The 5,062-nt window shown below is 38.4% G+C and overlaps 1 long non-coding RNA gene across 1 annotated transcript; it reads right to left on the bottom strand.

The window, feature by feature from the left end:
- Positions 1-3,444: 3,444 nt before the first annotated feature.
- On the bottom strand, positions 3,445-4,165 carry LOC130103551 (uncharacterized). Its single transcript, XR_008809370.1, has 2 exons — positions 3,811-4,165; positions 3,445-3,606 (listed from the first exon to the last, which is right to left on the bottom strand). It is a non-coding gene; the product is annotated as an uncharacterized LOC130103551 (long non-coding RNA).
- Positions 4,166-5,062: the final 897 nt, after the last annotated feature.

The following is a 5,062-nucleotide window of genomic DNA, read 5'->3' as shown; positions in this document are numbered from 1 at the left end:
GTGCAGTTGCCTCACATATTTACAAGTGCACAACATGCAGAAAGTTCAGAAGGAACACACAAGATCCAAAAATGGCAGATTTGCCAGAAGAAAGAATGGAAATGACACCTCCTTTCACATATTGTGGCATAGATTGCTTTGGACCGTTCTATGTGAAGGAAGCAAGAAAGGAACTAAAGAAATATGGTCTTATTTTCACTTGTATGTGCTCTAGAGCCATACATATCGAAATGCTTGATGACCTCACTACAGATGCCTTTATCAATGCATTGCGTGTATTCATCGCAATACGCGGACATGTAAGACAGTTGAGATGTGATCAAGGCACAAACTTCGTAGGTGCAAGAGGAGAGTTCATGAAGGCAATGAAGAACTTGGATCATGAACAGTTAAAGGAACATGGATGTGAGTTCATAATGAACTTCCCATCATCGCCACATAGGAGGTGTATGGGAGAGACAGATAAGGACGATCAGAAGTGTCTTAACTGCAATCCTTGACCAGTCTGCTAAACGACTCGACAGTGCCTCGCTCAGAACCTTTCTATATGAAGTGATGGCTATTATAAATAGCAGACCTCTGACAACCGAGCATTTAAATGATCCAACAAGCCTTGAACCTCTCACACCCAATCACATGCTTATGATGAAGTCTAACATAATATTCCCACCTCCAGGTGAGTTTGTGAGTCAGGATCTATACTTGCGCAAGAGATGGCGCCAGGTGCAGTTTTTGGCAAACGAATTTTGGACAAAGTGGAAGAAGGAGTATCTCCTTAATCTTCAGCAAAGACAAATATGGCAGAAAGAGAAGAGAAATACGAAGGTTAACGACATTGTCATCCTGCAGGAGGACAGTTCTCCACGTAACCAATGGAGATTGGCAAGGGTGACACAGGTGTATCCGAGCACTGATGGAAAGGTTCGAAAGGTGAAACTGTTAATTAGTGACTCGACCTTAGACAGCCAGGGAAGACGCATTTCCAAGCCAGTTTACCTTGATAGGCCTGTACAAAAGACAGTTGTACTGCTTGAGGCAGAATAAAGGTTAAGGTTACCATTTCACGGAAACAGTATTTTATGTTACTGTAAGGTTTAAGGTATACTGTATGATTAAAATTAAGGTGTGAAAAGGTTTGAATTGTGAGGTGAAATGACAAAATAGTCATTTGGTGGGAGTATAACTGCCATACATATTATTTCTGTTATTGAACATGTTTTTGTTATATTTGTTTAATCTGTTCATGAATATTGAGTGTTGATGTTAACTAGGAACTAAAGTACATTTTGCGTTGCACACGGACACTTTTTAAGGTGCAACAGGAACAACAGATTTTTTGTGAGAAGTTATGGATTCACTCTGGTACTTTGCGCACGAACTTTCCGCATGACCTGAGGATTCGTCCCACAAAAGCTGCATACCAATCTTTACAGAAATTCATTGGCTATCAGAAAATACCGTCATTTCCATTCTCTATTGCAACTGGATCGATTTACTGTCACTCAAAGAGAGGGAGGTACAATTCTTCATCATTGGCGCTCCTTGGCGATACCAGGTGACACCTTTCTCATGGACGGATTGGCTCAAATGACCTGTCTATCAAAAGTTCAGGGGTCAGTGGCCATTTTGACATCACATTTTCTTCAATGTTTACTTTTCAAATGAAGCTAGACCGAGCCGTGAATTTTTTTTTTTGCAGGATGGTAGGGGAAGACTCATGAATATTCATTCCCCTAACCGTCACTGGGGGTCTGATGACCTACCCCTAACCCCGCCCCTAAACCTACCCGTCACTGGGGTTCTACCCCTAACCCCGCCCCTAAACCTACCCGTCACTGGGGTTCTACCCCTAACCCCGCCCATAAACCTACCCGTCACTGGGGTTAAGACCAATCAGGGATGACTTCCCTAATGAATATTCATGAGTCTTCCCCTACCGTCGAAGTTGTGATAGCGCTATCGGCTAACGCGAAATGCTACTTCAACATTCCGTGGGTGTTTATTGAAATGTGTTATATGGACTAAATACTTCATTGAATTGGATTGTATGGACCCTTTACAGTGTACCCAAACCGTTTTAGTTGGAATGTAATGGATCAGTGGACTAACAGGAGGCTTCATGGGTGAGTTTCTTCCAGTTTGGGTTTGTTTATGTGGCTGTTGGTGGTCTGACAAAGAGACAGATTGTACCCGCTGTGTTGACTGTATCTTAAAATGGTTTATATCGTTCGAATCACGAGTATCTCAGCTTTCCAAAGATATGTATTATGTTTACTTTTGTTTTTGTGGAGTTTTGTCTTTCAAATAGTTAAACCTCTGAAACACACCGTGGGTCGCGGACGGCACGTCGGATCCACAAACCACATTTCTGCTTTCACACTTAGCATAAAAGCATCCGCCAAATGATTACATGTAAATGCAAAACATTTGTTTTTTGTAAAAAGTATGATTAGAAATATCCAAACAACTGACAGATGCATTATTTCATCAAAACATTTTATTGGGTCTTGATCATAATAAGATCATGCAAATACAATGAAATACACTTCTTGTTTCCTCTGTTTATACATGAGAATATGTTAAACACTTCACAGTTCCTGCAAATAAAACAATATTTTCAAGATGAATGTTTACAGTACATCATTTTTAAGGCAGCAACTTATTGACAGACTCACTTGTCTTTCAACCAAAAATGTACCTTTTCAAGATCTTATTCTGTTAATAAGAATGCAGTGCATAAGGCAAGAATAAAACAGTACAAAACAGTGTCTTTTGCTTCAGAAAACTGTAAAAACTAAATATAACTTATAAAGTGGAAAGACAAGGCAAAGTTATTTATAGCACACTTTATACACTGACAAGTACAGGCATTTTACTTAAAAGTGACAATCGTAAAGGGTACAAAACATAAATATAGTCATTAAGGCAAGAATACGTAATACTTTAATTACGTACGAATACTTTAGCAGTTGCAGAATAAAACTTATTTTGTAGGAACATTAAGTTCTGGTAAATACAAGAGTTGCGAGTCGCTCTGCTTTTCAGTGCACATGAATCTGATGGTTTGAGGTGCATCACTTTTGACTTCTTTATCATAATTAGGTCTTTGTCAATTTTTACTTTTTAATGTGATAATATAATTTTTTCATAATTCAATCATCAATCATAAAGTCAAAATTCAACCCGATCTCACAGTAATTCGTACAAATTTTACGAGGTGGCTAATTTGTACGAATTCATACGACCTCCCTCGTACGAATTCGTACGATTTTTGCTAATTCGTACATATTTTACGAGTTAACAAATTCTAATGAATTCGTACCCCGGACCCCTGTGTTTAGCGCTAAAGCTCAAGCAGTTTCTGCTGTTAAATGCTTTATTATTATTATCATCAGCTATTACTGATTCATGTGTGCAACCTCATGAGCGTCTAGCCCATGTCGTTTATCCGCCAAGCTACAATAAAACCTATAACTATACCTGTAACTATAATTACAGATGCAATGCCAACCCAGAGCCAAGGCGATGATGTTTCCACACTGTCTGGTTCTGTTTCTCCTTGGTTTTCTTGTTCAGTCGATGCGGTTCCTTTTTCTGCTGTTGATTCTGCAACAAAACCGTATAACTGGAAACTTTACCTCACAGTGATAAAGATAATAGATCCGTCTATAATTTATATACAGCAGCATTCAGACTGAAACATCACTAGTGAACTTCACATATGGGATCAACATCTTGCAATATTTAAATTTTAAAGCAAACTAATTTAAAATTAAAAACTTCATTCCCTAATCCACTATTTTCACACACCTTTGATGATCAGCAGTACAGTCTTCTGTTCAGATGAGGGTGTGATGAGGCAGCTGTGTTCTCCTGCATCAGTGTGAGTGAGATCTGTGAGTTTGATGGAGAAGTTTCCTCTCTCATACTCCTGTGGGAAACTTTCAGTTCTGTTCTTGTACAGAGGGTCCTGTAACTGTAGTGAATCTTTACCCTTGACTATATCATACACAAGCTGGCTGCCATTGTGTCTCCAATGCACATCAGTGTCTTCAAGTTTATGATCATGTTTAGTGGAAGAACACGGCAGGAGAACAGAACCGCCAATAACAGCCTCAAATGTTTCCTGCAGACACACTGAAACAACAGAAACTTTGGCAACACTTAATAATAACTGCATCATGCTATGAATCAATAGTTAAAGATGAACTGAACTGAAAAAAATCGACGTTGATAACGTGTTGTTTATGACAATTAAAAGTAAATTACACTAAAATTTTTAATTAAAAATATCAATATAGCTTTTTTTAAGCAACACAAAAATTGCGCTTGTCGCTGGCAGATTCGATGACGTCACTGGCATGGTAGGACACGCAAAGGTGCATAGGCAACAGCTGCAGGTCCTAATACACACACTGTAAAAAGTGCTACACCCACAAAGTAGGTTTTATATATTTTAAATATTTGTAATCTAGTTTATTTTATTGGTTTTATACAAAAAGAGTATCAAAATACTTCCTCTTTACTTAAAATATATCAGTTTTTATATAACAATATATTTTAAATAAAACCCATGCAATTTATTTGGGTAGTTATTTGTATGTGGTTGTTGTGTACAATAAATGTTATAAAAGTGAGTTGACAATGCACAATTTATTTGAGCAGCTGTCGATGTGACAGGTGTGTTCATCAAACGTAAATATTTTAAATTTTATAAGTTGGCATTATCCCTTTTTCACTGGCGGGGACTCCAGACAGATGCAATATCTTCCTCGGCACTTCAACTGTTTGGTCGCTGCAGCGGATCTGAATTTCAGGGTCTGATTAACACGGTAAGTTGAGCAAATTTAGCCGAATGACTGGTGATGTAAACTAAAGTCACAAAATCGCTTACTCCACTAGGGAGCTGAGGTTAGGTTTGCAAATTGTATAGCTAGCTATCCTGCACACATGGTAAGCTAAGATGGCTGCACAGTGTGGTCGATCGGCAGACAACAGCAGCAGTGTTTAAAAACACATACAAGTTACGTATGTAATAATTAGTTGCACAAATGCCCTCAGT

The sequence above is a fragment of the Rhinichthys klamathensis genome, unplaced genomic scaffold (assembly GCF_029890125.1).
Source record: "Rhinichthys klamathensis goyatoka isolate OS25496 unplaced genomic scaffold, OSU_Roscu_1.1 h1tg000289l_1, whole genome shotgun sequence".
NCBI lineage: Eukaryota > Metazoa > Chordata > Actinopteri > Cypriniformes > Leuciscidae > Rhinichthys > Rhinichthys klamathensis.
Note: the sequence above shows the minus strand (reverse complement) of the source record. Positions and strands in the feature narration are given on the sequence as shown.